Consider the following 14120-nt stretch of genomic DNA (forward strand, 5'->3'; position numbering starts at 1 on the left):
TTGAAATTCTTTTGTGGAATATATAACAATTGGACTGTTTCAAGAGAGCACAGAGACACGCTCCCATTGATGAGATGGGGAGATGTATGATGGAGCGCCTTGTGGCATATTCTATTAGAAATAATTGGCTCTCCTATGGGAATATCAGGCACAAGATCCACACATGGCATACCTAATTTTTTTTTTAACCTCCTCAGCCCTGGAACCCCTTCATGAAAAGGCCATTTTTTTTGCAATACGGCACTGCGTTATTTTAACTGACAATTACACAGTCATGCAACGCTGTACCCAAATAAATAGAGCTTTCTTCTGGTGGTATTTGATCACCTCTGCGGTTTTTATTTTTTGCGCTATAAAAAAAAAAGAAAAAAAAAAGACCAACAATTAAAAAAAAAAAAAAAAAACATTTTTTGCTTTATTCTATAAACATAGCCAATAAAAAAATGTAAAAAAATCGAATTTCTTCATCAATTTAGGTCAATATGTATTCTGTTAATAAATTTTGGTAAAAAAGAAATCCCAATAAGCATATATTGATTGTTTTACGCAAATGTTATACCGTCTGCAAACTATGGGATATAATTATGGAATTTTTATACTTTTTACTAGTAATGGCGGCGATCAGCGCTTTTTAGCAGGACTGCAACACTTCAGTGGATAAATCTGACACTAAGTGACACTTTTTGGTTGCCAGAGACACCAATACAGTGATCAGTGCTAAAAAAAAAAAAAAAAATGCATTGTCACTGTACTAATGACACTGGCAGGGAAGAGGTTAACATTGTGGTGATGAAAGGGTGCTTGCTAACTGGGGGGGAGGTGCTTTGACTGGGGGAAGACAGAGATCCGTGTCCCTGCTTAGCAGAAACACAAGATCTCCATCTTCCCCTATGACAAAACAGCAATCTGCCTTGTTTACATAGGCAGACCGCCATTCTGTCTGCCTCGGGAATGGTCGGCGGGTCCCAGCGGACATCGGGGCCCCTGGTCCCGCTGATTGGCTCCCTCTGTGTCCACTGTGCTCGCCCCCAACCCAAAGAAAAAAATCACATACAGGTATGTGATTTCGCGCTGTGATTTGCCGTAGTATATATGTGTGGGGTGGTCCAGAAGCGGGTAACGAACCACTTTTAAATAATAATAGGGTACATTTTTCATAGCAATAATCCGAATATTGATCTATGCTTACCTGCTATTCTTGTTATTTCTAAATTTTTTCAATAAAAACATTGAAATATAAATAATAATAGGGGGAGATTTTTTGAAAAATGTTACTGTTGCTGTATATTGTTCAAGGCATTAATGTGTTCATGCAGACTTGAAGAGGTATTAAAAAAGTCAATTTTAAAGAAATCTAAATTTTTGTAATATATCATTTTAAAGCCCAACTGAACTTTTGGTTGCCTTCAGCTAAAGTTTTACATGATTTTAGGGCTGTTTTATATGAGCTAGTTTTATGCTGCATTTGGGTCATTTTGCTTATGAATTGGCCATTGGTTTTTGGGTTGAGACACACATTATAGGTTTTTTTGGTTGTGTTATTTTAAGAATCAGCTATAATGGTGTATCAAGACAAAAGTGTGCAAAATCTTACAGTTTGTTTTCTTTAAGGCCCGTACACACGATCTGAAAATCGCACGAAAAATACCGCTTTCGAAGCAAACCTACGATAATCTGATCGTTAGTATAGAGCTTTCGATAGCCGATCATGACAGTCCATCCAATATTATCCGATCTGACAGACGTGAACATTTTCCTCGTATGATACCAGATCGTACGATTTTCGCTTAGTCAAGCAATCTTTCTGCAGAGGTCCAAATGCCCTTGGTTGAGTTAGAGCTAGAGCTCTCCACTGAGCAAAGCTCAAGCTCCCTGCTGAATGGAGAACTTTAGCTCTGACTTGGTAGCATATATAACAGACCTTTTCAAGAAAACAACTGCTTCCACACACAGGGCAAGGGTCCTCCTCTGCAGCATGCTGGCAAGGGACAGGCTTTTCTACTGAGGTTGTGGATGCTTTCTAAAGAAAACAAACTGTTATTCTTTGCACACATTTTGTTATGATGCAACCTGGAAAAACTGAGAGGCCCGGAGTAAAACCACAAGGCAATAGATGGGGGGCCGGCATGACAGGGGTTAAAGGGGCTTGGACACAGGAGGGGAATAAAAGTTTGGGCTGTTGCTGTACAAGTGAGGTAGATGGCTGATTGGTGTATGGTCAGAGCTGGGTGGAACTTTGGGAAAGTGGTTGGTTGACCAGAAGGGCTGGTCTTCAGACAGAGGTCAGCAAGCAATGAACAACTTCCCACCCTCCCGCCCTACATTTGGTGGTTTTTGTTTCTTTTGTTTTGGGGAATTGGGTTTTGGGGGGCAGGGTATTGCAAATTGTGGGCTGCAAGGTCCTTTTAGGTTCATATGGGCACAAAAAAGGTATGGTGTAGGGACCCCGTCTGAGGTACGACTACCAGTTGGTGTATGTGTACCTGCGAGTTGTCTCTGAGTTGGTGGTTTTGCGGCTGGAGGCCTGAGAAGTGACACGCAGGTATTGTCTTGGTTTTGATGCCTATTAGGACTATGTGGCTCCATTCTTTAATACACTGTATGTTCAGGTTATTATGTTATTGATCAGTTAAAGCGGAGTTCCACCCAAAAATGGAACTTCCGCTTTAAGGGAAGGTGACTCCCTGACATGCCACATTTGGCATGTCATTTTTTTGGGGGGGGCGGATACCCTCTTTTTAGAGGGTCCCAGCTCCCCCTTCCTCCTGGCACACCGCGACACCAGTAGGGAGATCACCTCTCCCCCTCCCTCTCAGAAATCATCTGGGAAACGCCACAGGTCGCAGATGAGTGCCCGGCCAGTCACAACGCGCCGCGCGGTTTACAGTCATTTTTTTGCCCATCTCATATTCATGCTGTGTTTCCTGTAGAATAGCACAGCACCTGTGTCTTGACTCTTTCTCCAAGCCTATGGACAGGGCATGCCATAGGCAAGGACAGCGCAGGAGCAAATCCTCTACGCCCAAAACTATGCACAGTCCATAGTTCTGCCTTCTGACATTCACAGAAGGGGGCTCCTATGAACCTCTAAGCGAAATATAAGGATAAAAAAAATACGGCACAGCAAACAAGCAAAACATAAAAGAATCATACGATTATAATTCCAAATGCACGTCAAAATAACGGGTTAATGAAAACTGAAATGAATATACACAATTATTACGCAAAACATTCCCTTTACTGCAGCAGCTGAGGATGCAGTTCCCCGCTGGTGTGCCAGGATTTTATACTCCGGGTTTGAGAAGCAGAATCATGCTCAGGCAGTTTACACCAAAATTACGGGAATCACATTGACATTCGTTGACAATAGTCTTTCAAGATCGCAGTGTGAACATCACAACCGCCCATCCTAGATGCCCCCCCGCTTAGCCTGCAGCTGTATTTTTTTAACCGAATGTCAAGGATCCCCAGACATGCATCACCAGGGTTATTAAGGCCACAACAGGGCATTCATTTCTTTTAAACATTTCAACAGGAAGCCATAAATCCAAGCAAGGACGGCATAAATCATTAATTCCGTGACAGCTTGGTAAAACTACGAATCTCTAAAGTGTTGACTGCTGTGAGATGTATATCCATAGCTGGTGGTATTAGGAAGGTCGAGAAATAACATCCAAGAGAAAAATGATTTAAAGGGTCAGTCCACCCAGCATTAACAACCCACCAGAGGCTCGGGAGTCAAAATAAATCTCCACTTTTGCGAAAAAAAGGTATATAAATTACTGCACTGTAAAACCTACATACACCATAGAAATACAGATATGGGAGTTTTTTTTCAACCACCACAGGATTTGTAGTTCTTTTCATCCATGTGACAGACCCAGCCAGGACAGAGGCTTTTGGAGGGGACTGCAGGGTGGCCTCTTGCCTACTGACTATGGGCCCTGGCTTTTAGAAGAACACTCTTCAGGATGTGTGTGCCTGGGGGATCCATGGAGTGGTCTTGTTTGGATTCAAATCCCAAAACACACAGACTATGGGAACTGGAGGTTTCATATACATATTTAGGGCCTCTATGCCTCAAACCAGCAATGACTGTAGATGCTAATGTAACCAGCTTAAACCATGGGGATCGCCTACCATAATGTGTTTATTGTAAGTAGGTCTCTCCCATAATGTGCCTCCTAAGTGTTTTCCACCCATTGTTAATTGGATACCCTATTGTTTCTGTCTGTCTTCTCATCTATGTGTTTATATTTCTAATAATGTGTATTGTACATTACTTTGTATTCAGGGTTGTAGGTGCCAAATGGTCTGGTCACCTAGGCTGGTTTAAGTGCCTAGTTAATTAGTTGCTAGATGTGGATTGGGATATAATATATGTTGGTTTTTCCTTAGTTATGTTAATTATATACCTGCATACGGTTTCCTTTGCATACAATAATGTGATCAAGCTTTGATCTGATTTTGTATGGTATATAAATTCTCTGCGAGTTTTCAATAAACAGTCTTATGTTTTTCACCACCCTTCACTGTGTCCTGAATAGTGACTGGGTCGGCTGCAGGATTTTGGATCGTTCTGTTATCAGACAAGGGGAGCTTATACAATGAACATACTCCTCTTGAGTACCGGGGTCCATCACAATCCAGTCCTAAGATTTACACTATCAGCCTAGTGACCTGACTTTCCTCTGCTGCAGTTTTGCAACAAAACTAGGTCACTTCCCTCTCCCCAGACAGTTATTGGTCAGTAAGACTACATTCACACCGGCAATTTGAGCCAGTGCAAATTGCACTGGTAGGAATCTTCTGATTCCTGATTGGGCTGTTAGCGGCCACCAGACATTTTGTGCAATTCGTTTCGTTCTGAATTTGTTTGTCAATGAATTTCGGCAGATTCGTTAATTCGGAAATAACCCAGTTAACGAAAACCAGTTTAACAAATTTTTCCGAATATTCGTAAGTTCGAATATTTGAAAATTCGTAAATTCTAAAATTCAGAAATTCGAAATTCGAAAATCCGAAAACCCAAAAATGTGAAAATCTGAAATAATAACTAACTAATAATAACTTAACTATTACTAACTATTGAATTATAGGTATTGGAATTTCCTTTCAAATTTGGCTGTTAGTGAATGTGACGAATACAAATTTATCCGAAGTTACGAATTATCCAAAATAACGTATGCTATAAACGAATGGAACGTAACTAATTAATAATAATAAATAACAATAATAATAATAATAATAAAAACGTTTTATTATTATGTGTTATTAATTTGTTCCGTTCCATTTGTTTAGATGCGGCATTCGTTATTTCAGATAATTTGTAACTTCGGATAAATTTGTATTCATTAGGTTCACTAAGAGCCAAATTTGAAAGGCAATCCAATACCTATAATTTAATAGTTAGTTATTTAGTTAGTTATTCTTTTGAATTTTCAGATTTTCTTTCTTATTTTCGAATTTACGAATTTCCAAATTTACGAACTTTCAAATTTACGAATTGCGATCATTAAAAATGACCCGAAAAACGAGAAGAAAAAAAACAATGAAACGAAAACAAAGAAAATTTTTTGGCAGTGCACATGTCTAGCGGCCACCGGCCCCGTTCACTCTAATGACAGGTCGCCGGTGGCCGCAGCTATTCACAGCCAGCCATTACCTGTGGTGATCGCTGTCTGTTTGAATAGTCGCAAGCTATCACTAGACATGTGAGATTCGTTTTGTTACTAATCAAAATTTGACAACATTTTTTGACATATGGAGATTCGGATGTATCTGAACTCCCGAATCACAATAGTTACAAATTTCAATGAATTCAAATTTATGGACTCGTAATTCAGTATCAATTACCACAGTTTTTTAAGTGCCTTTAATTTATTCATTATCTCATGTATTTATATATATGGACATTTAATTTTGTATCATTTATCACTATTTTTATCACGTTAATTTGATTATTTCATGTATTTACATATGTATGGTATATAATTGGTTATTGGGGCACGCTTTGAAATGTATTTGATTTCTTTAACACATGCTTTATAGAATAGAATAGAAAATAAAATAAATGAACCGAAAAGAGTAGAACCAAATAAAATGGATATACCATAATGGTACCCATGGACCAAGGTCTAGGACAGCACCAAGCCTTATTATGTAAAAAAATATGTTAACATTTTTCCTTCTTTAGTTCATTCCTGGACCCTGGTTGCTAATTCCTACAAAGGAACTGAAAGGGAAAGGTTAGCAGGGGATGCTGATAAGATTCAAAAGACTCTTTATAGCTCAGAAAACATGAAATCATCTCCCCTTTTATCTTGTTTGTTGCTCTTTACAGTTGAAAGTTGAAAGACTATTGGAGGCCCTGTGTTGCCTCCAATAGTGTAACACTTTGACTACAGCCATCACGCTACACAAGGGGCAAATCTTTTATGAAAGGTTATAATCATTCACATATATCTAGAGAAGAATCATGTCTATATACAGCCCTAATAAGGTCCTGATCAAGGCCTTCTTCGTTTTCCACATTGGGCTCCATGGTTGGTGGCAACTCCAGGTTACGTTCAATCTTCATATGTAGCTGACAAAGGCTGCACGTTGAATAGACCCATCCTCAGCTGTTTATGTGCTTTGTGGTTTCCTTTTGTTGAATATGTCTCAATATGGCTCTACTACTGACAGTGTAACATCTTCATAAGAGCAGTCAACGTTCGCTCCATACTTTGTGTAGCATCTGTGAAGGGACTAACACTACACATTCAGATGCTGGCAGAACAGGTGTTCAAACTCATTATGAATATTTATTATTATATTTTCCTCCTGTTTAAAACTGTAGCCTATCCTACCTTACTTGAAGTTCAACACCGGTCAAATTTTTTTTTCCCATGCAGTGGGGCTGTGCCCACATTGCACAAGTAAACTGCTCGTTTTGTCTAGGGGTGAACACAGAGCCTATACTCACCTGATCCTTTTATTTTCCAGAAAAAGGCACTCTCCCACATCCAGCTGTGGACTGTTCCTGATATCTTCCCACCCAGAACCGGTCTATGGGCAGGATGACATCAGGAACATTCCACTGCCCAAGACTGCTAGACCACGGGGAGTGCCACCACAGGGAGAATCTGAGAATTTAGTGAGTATATCTTGGCTCTCCAATCCCCTAGACAAAAGCGAGCAGTTAACCCATGCAGTGCAGGCACAGCCCCACTGCATGGGAAGAATAAAATTGCCCAAAGTTCAGCTTTAAGAAAAGTTTACACTTGCCTTCTTATTTGCTTTTTTCACTTTGCCTGTGCATCACTCACCTAGAGAGTCAAAAGTCAGTTGTCACCTATAGTCTAGGACAGCCTTTCTCAACCTTTTTACTTTAGAGGAACCCTTGAAATAATTTACAGGTCTTGGGGAACTCCTGCTAATACCAATTCATGGGGGTTCAGTGGGAAGAATGTCCCATTGCAGTGGTGGTCAAAATGCCACCCTTACAGATAGTTAAAAGGATCATTTGAGGTTGATTTAGTAAAACTGGAAAGTGCAAAATCTGGTGCAGCTGTGTATGGTAGCCAATCAATTTACAAAATAAACTTGTTCAATTAGGCATTGATAAAAAAAATCTGGAAGTTGATTGGTTTCTATGCGCAGCTGCACCAGATTTTGCTCTCATCAGTTTTAGTAAATCAATCCCTTGTCTCATGCCATTGATTCTGCCAAGTGACATTTGCCTTGGAAATGTGCCATCAAATGAGAGGTCAATTAGCCTCAACTCAAGGAACCCTTAGCAACCTCTGGAGAACCCTGGGTGAGAATGGCTGCTCTAGGAGTTACTGGCCTGTCAACTGCCTGACATGAGCTGCTGTCTCGCCGGAAACCCTTATGCCGCGTACACACGGTCGGACTTTCCGGCATACTTGGTCCGGCGGACCAGAGTGTGCCGGACAATCCGCCCGTGTGTGGGCGGCGGCGGACTTTTCCGGCGGACTTCTTCCCAAAAGCCCGCCGGACCTAGATTTTAAACATGTTTGAAATCTTTCCGTCGGACTCAGTTTCGGGCGGAAAGTCCGCTCGTGTGTGTGCTGGTCCGACGGAAAGCCCGCTCGTGTGTAGGCTGGTCCGACAGACCAAATACGACACGAGGGGATGGTATTGCATCTCGCGCTCGCTGCAATAGGAAAAACAAATCTTCCTATTGCGGCGAGCGCGGGGCATACCAGGCCCTTAGGTCTGGTATGGATTATAAAGGGGAACCCCGCTACGCCGAAAAAACGGCGTGGGGTCCCCCTAAGATCCATACCAGACCCCGATCCGAGCACGCAGCCTGGCCGGTCAGGAAAGGGGGTGGGGACGAGCGAGCGCCCCCCCCCCCTCCTGAACCGTACCAGGCCGCATGCCCTCAACATGGGGGGTGGGTGCTTTGGGGGAGGGGGGCGCCCTGCGCCCCCCCCCCCCCCAAAGCACCTTGTCCCCATGTTGATGAGGACAAGGGCCTCTTCCCGACAACCCTGGCCGTTGGTTGTCGGGGTCTGCGGGCGGGGGCTTATCGGAATCTGGGAGCCCCCTTTAATAAGGGGGCCCCCAGATCCCGGCCCCCCACCCTATGTAAATGAGTATGGGGTACATGGTACCCCTACCCATTTACCTAGGAAAAAAGTGTAAATAATAAAACACACTACACAGGTTTTTAAAATATTTTATTAAACAGCTCCGGGGGTCGTTATTTATTAAACGCTCCGAGCGTCGTGTCAACATCTGGGGGAAGAGAAGAGAAGAGAAGCCAAGAAGCCAAGAAGCCCAGAAGTCCGGACCTCCGCTCGCAATAGAGCTACATGAAGAGAGCGGAGGGGCCGGCCGAAGACCTGCGACACCAGGAGAAGAGGCCGGAGAGCGGAGAAGAACCAACCGGACGCCGGGAGAAGATGAAGCGGAGGGACCCCCGAAGCCGGAAGAAGACCCCCGAAGCCGGAGGAAGATCCCCCCCCGGAGCTGTTTAATAAAATATTTTAAAAACCTGTGTAGTGTGTTTTATTACTTACACTTTTTTCCTAGGTAAATGGGTAGGGGTACCATGTACCCCATACTCATTTACATAGGGTGGGGGGCCGGGATCTGGGGGCCCCCTTATTAAAGGGGGCTCCCAGATTCCGATAAGCCCCCGCCCGCAGACCCCGACAACCAACGGCCAGGGTTGTCGGGAAGAGGCCCTTGTCCTCATCAACATGGGGACAAGGTGCTTTGGGGGGGGGGCGCAGGGCGCCCCCCTCCCCCAAAGCACCCACCCCCCATGTTGAGGGCATGCGGCCTGGTACGGTTCAGGAGGGGGGGGGCGCTCGCTCGTCCCCACCCCCTTTCCTGACCGGCCAGGCTGCGTGCTCGGATCGGGGTCTGGTATGGATTTTAGGGGGGGCCCCACGCCGTTTTTTCGGCGTAGCGGGGTTCCCCTTTATAATCCATACCAGACCTAAGGGCCTGGTATGCCCCGCGACGGGGCTAGCAAGGTGTCAATCTCGCCGATAAAAGCGGCAAGATTGACATCCTTCTCTAGTCCCGTCGCACCTGAGTCACGTTCAAAATGAACGGACTTGTCCGTGTGTGGGCAAGTCCGTTCATTCTGAAAGTCCGCCGGAACTCCGGCGAAAGTCCGTCGGAAAGACGGGCGGACTTAGCCCGCCGGAAAGTCCCGGCGTGTGTGGGCAAGTCCGTCCGTTTTAAAGTCCGGCGCACCTGGCGGACAAAGTCCGTCGGAAAGTGTGCCGGACCAAGTAGGATAGAAAGTCCGCTCGTGTGTACGCGGCATTAGAGATAGTTAAAAGATTTACTGGTGTCAAGCCATTGATTCTGCCAAGTGGCATTGGCCTTAGAACTATGCAGATATCATTGAACGGGGCATCAATTAGCCACGGCTCAAGGAACCCCTACCAATTTCTGGAGGACCACTGAGGTTCCACAGAACCCTAATTGAGAATGGCTGATCTAGGTTATTGCCTTGTCAACTGTCTGATGTGGAGTGTGCTGCATATGAGATCAGGCAGTTGACAGAACAGGAACATTCAAACTAGACCCTTGACACTGCACTCTCAAGCTGAAGAGTCAGACACAGGCAAAGCAAAAAAGGCAATAGGAAGCAAATGGAAATCTTTCATAGGTAAATCTGCACAGTTGGAATGATTTCATTTTCCTGTGGTTGCAAACTGCAGTTCTTATTGAGTCTCATTAAAAGATCGGCTCTTGTCATGCTGTGTAACTGCTAAAAATTTCATATCATGTCTGTCCAGTGGAGGGTTGAAATAGTGAAGCTAACTCCAAAATAGGCACATGTCCCAGCAAAATATGTGTCCTCATCTCTATCACTCAATGAAAGATCAGAAGGGTGAGGTCATTGTGCCAACCCTATGTGTTGCCTGTTGTGTCCAGCCACCTAAAATGTGCAACAAGTGATGTCTTGATCAAATAACTCTTCTGGAATTCTATGCAACGAGGAGGTAAGATGACCCCAGAAACCGTGCTTTCTTAGTATAACAAAGTGGTGTCACCTAAGCCCATAGACACAGCGGATACCACTAAGGATTGCAGGAAGCAAATGGCAGTGCTTTGAGAAATGTGATATCTCAGCTATGCAGGGAGCCTAATATTTCATTAATGATTTCTGGCTTGTTCGTGGGAATTCAGCTTTGAAGAGGAACTATACAGGCTAATGATTAATTTAATTTACATTTTTTACTTAACCACTTCAACCCCGGAACAACTGCGCCACTTTAACTGACAATTGCGCGGTCGTGCGGCGTTGAACACAAACAAAATTGACGTCCTTTTTTCCCACAAATAGAGCTTTCTTTTGGTGGTATTTGATCACCTCTGCCGTTTTTTATTTTTTGCACTATAAACAGAAAAAGAGCGACAATTTTGAAAAAAAAAGCAATATTTTTTACTTTTTGCTATAATAAATATCCCCAAAAAATATAGGCCGATATGTATTCTTCTACATATTTTTGGTAAAAAAATCGCAATAAGCATATACTGATTGGTTTGTGCAAAAGTTATAGCGTCTGCAAAATAGAGGATTGATTTGTGGCATTTTCATTATAATTTTTTTTATTAGTAATGGCGGCGATCTGCGATTTTTATCGTGACTGCGACATTGCGGCGAACAAATCGAACACTTTTGACACTATTTTGGGACCAGTGACATTTATACAGCGATCAGTGCTATAAAAATGCACTGATTACTGTGTAAATGACACTGGCAGGGGTTAAACACTAGGGGGCGATCAAGAGGTTAAGTGTGTCCTAGGGAGGGTGGGGGGGTGGGCTGACTACAACATGGCAGAGCTCACTGCTCCTGATGACAGGGAGCAGTAGATCCCTGTCATGTTGCTAGGCAGAATAGGGAAATACCTTGTTTACATAGGCATCTCTCCGTTTTGCCACTCCATGTCTCCGTGTACAAAGCAAGGTCCATAAAGACACGGATGAGCGAATTTGGGGTGGAGAAACTTGACTGGCCTCCACAGTGTCCTGACCTCAACCCGATAGAACACCTTTGGGATGAATTAGAGTGGAGACTGCGAGCCAGGCCTTCTCGTCCACATGAGCGTCTGACCCCACAAATGCGCTTCTGGAAGAATGGTCAAACATTCCCATAGACACACTCCTAAACCTTGTGGACATCCTTCCCAGAAGAGTTGAAGCTGTTGTAGCTGCAAAGGGAGGGCCAACTCATTATTGAACCCTACGGACTAAGACTGGGACGCCATTAAAGTTCATGTGCATGTAAAGGCAAGTGTCCCAATACTTTTGGTAATATAGTGTATGTGTCAATGCACAGGTACATGCATAAAGCTTCAATTCTGGGAGCTCTAAAAATCACTGTGGAATTTTTATGCTCATATACATGTATGGACATTTGCAAGTCTATTCGCATGCAAACTTGTACCCTATACAGGGCATACTTTGGACAGACTGTTTTCTATGCAGGAACTTTCCGTAGAGATGATATGGTAGTAATACATCAGTATTGTGTGCAAGAACCCTAATTCAACAGCGCATGATGTAAATATGGATTAATAGCAGTGACAATTAGTAATTAGTGAATGTGTTTGCCAATTTTACATTTGCAGCACATTAAATAAGAACTGTGGGTATTCAAATATTTACACTTTCTTCACAAGCAGCAAATTAAAGCGATATTAAACCCAAAAGCAATCATTTATTATATTGCAGCTTACTAATTTTTAGATGTGATGTCTGTATTAGTTTTATATTTTAATGCTTCGTTTCCTTTATTTCCACTGGTGATCCAGCCAACATTGTCTGTTGTTTTTCAAAAGCTCTTCTGCAGATGTAGCACTTACTGGAATGAGACAAACCATTTAACACTGACAGGGGTGCTTAGAATAATCCACGTTTATTTATTTATGTAAAACCTTTAGGAAAAAGGAAAAGGAAAAAACACTATAACTGCCTATAAAGTATTAGCTGGAATTTGGCTTCAGTGTGTTAGTGTATTTAAATCTGCTAGTACATCTAACACTCCCCCCCCCAGACTGACAATGCTGCTGCCCAAAGGTGCTCCTATGCTCCTTCATTCAGAGTGGGGGTACTCCATAGTTGCCAACAGTCCCGATTTTCTCGCGACAATCCCGATTTTGGGATCCTTGTCCTGATTAAAGCTTGTCCCGATTGTTTTCCCGGGATTTTGGTTTGTCACGATAAAATCGGGAATGTTTTTGGCAAAAAACGGCAATGGCTACACAAAAATGGCAGCCGTCGCCTCCACGAGTGTTGTTTCCCCTTGTGTTCAGTGCAGAGGAGAGGGGCAGCCAATCGGCTTCTCTCTTCAGTGTACAAATAGAAAATTCTATTGTACACTGAAGCCTATTGGCTGCAGGGATTGACCCCTCCCCTCTCTCCACTGAACACAAGGAAATGTTCAGTCTCCACACGCTGCCGCCGCCGCCAACCCTCCGTGTCCTGGGGATACCTGATGTAAGAAGTACTGTCCTGGGGATACCTGATGTAAGCGGTACTGTCCTGGGGATACCTGACGTAGGAGGTACTGTACTGGGGACACCTGACGTAGGAGGTACTGTACTGGGGACACCTGACGTAGGAGGCACTGTACTGGGGATACTCAAAAGAAAACAATTGATAAAAGAACCAAAAAACTCTGCGGTTAAATATTATTAGGACAGACTGAAGGTGGAATTAACCACGTCTGTATAAATTAAAGATAGTTGCTAACACCGACCGTATGTGGGTGTGTTCCTCTGAATTCAAATGGCATATGACAAAAAACAAAAGAGAAAAGAGAATTCTTCAACGAGGAACGCGCAATAATCAATATTATGAATATAAATGCTAATTTTATTGAAAAAATCACAATAATCACCAATCCAAAAATATACTGTAAACACAGGTACCATCACCAATTAAAAAGGACAACATTGTCAAGGACAGACGCAGATGGCCACCTCTCACAGCCAAACTCTCACACCAAGCAATTAAACTTCATACAGAAATTGTGCATGAATAGTTACAACAATGAATATATATGCACTACTATGCTAAAAGTCCTTAATGATCAGGAGAGGGCAGCAGGTTCCCATGTTACCGTTTACCACCACCCTTTTTCCCCTTCCCCACTATCTCTACTTCTCACGTGGCTCCTTTCCTCCCCATTTCCTAACTCCCATGCTCCTGGCTTTCTTCCGCTTTATTTATCTACTTTCTGTTTCGGTGTGTAGGTTATTACCTCATCTTTCCCCCCCAGTGGGTTTTGGTATTTATGGTTTCTTTCTGCCATTTATGTTTTTTAAGTCTTGTTTACATGTGTGCGTGGCTGTCAGTGAAATTACGCCGTAGCTATGACAACCAGACGCTGAAGCCCTTGTGGGGTTCCGTTCTGACGCTATATAAGACGACACTACCTGCTACTGCGCATGCTCTGATGAAATCCGAGTCACGGATGAAACGCGTCAGCATGACGCCATCACGCTGCCCATAGTGTCTCGGCAGCTTCGCAGATCCACCCACTAGCCCCGTAACCACCGGCCTGAACCACAACGGCTGCCCGCACATACTCGGGGATACGGAACAAGAGGAAGTACATGGTTGCCAGTATACCC

The 14120-nt window shown here is 43.4% G+C and overlaps 1 protein-coding gene across 3 annotated transcripts in view; it reads right to left on the minus strand.

Annotated features, from left to right (window-relative positions):
* Window positions 1–14120, minus strand: part of DLG2 (discs large MAGUK scaffold protein 2) — a 2047541-nt gene that overhangs the window by 1629269 nt on the left and 404152 nt on the right. The gene's annotated exons all lie outside the window — the stretch shown is intronic.

The sequence above is a fragment of the Aquarana catesbeiana genome, linkage group LG02 (genome assembly GCF_042186555.1).
Source record: "Aquarana catesbeiana isolate 2022-GZ linkage group LG02, ASM4218655v1, whole genome shotgun sequence".
Lineage (NCBI taxonomy): Eukaryota > Metazoa > Chordata > Amphibia > Anura > Ranidae > Aquarana > Aquarana catesbeiana.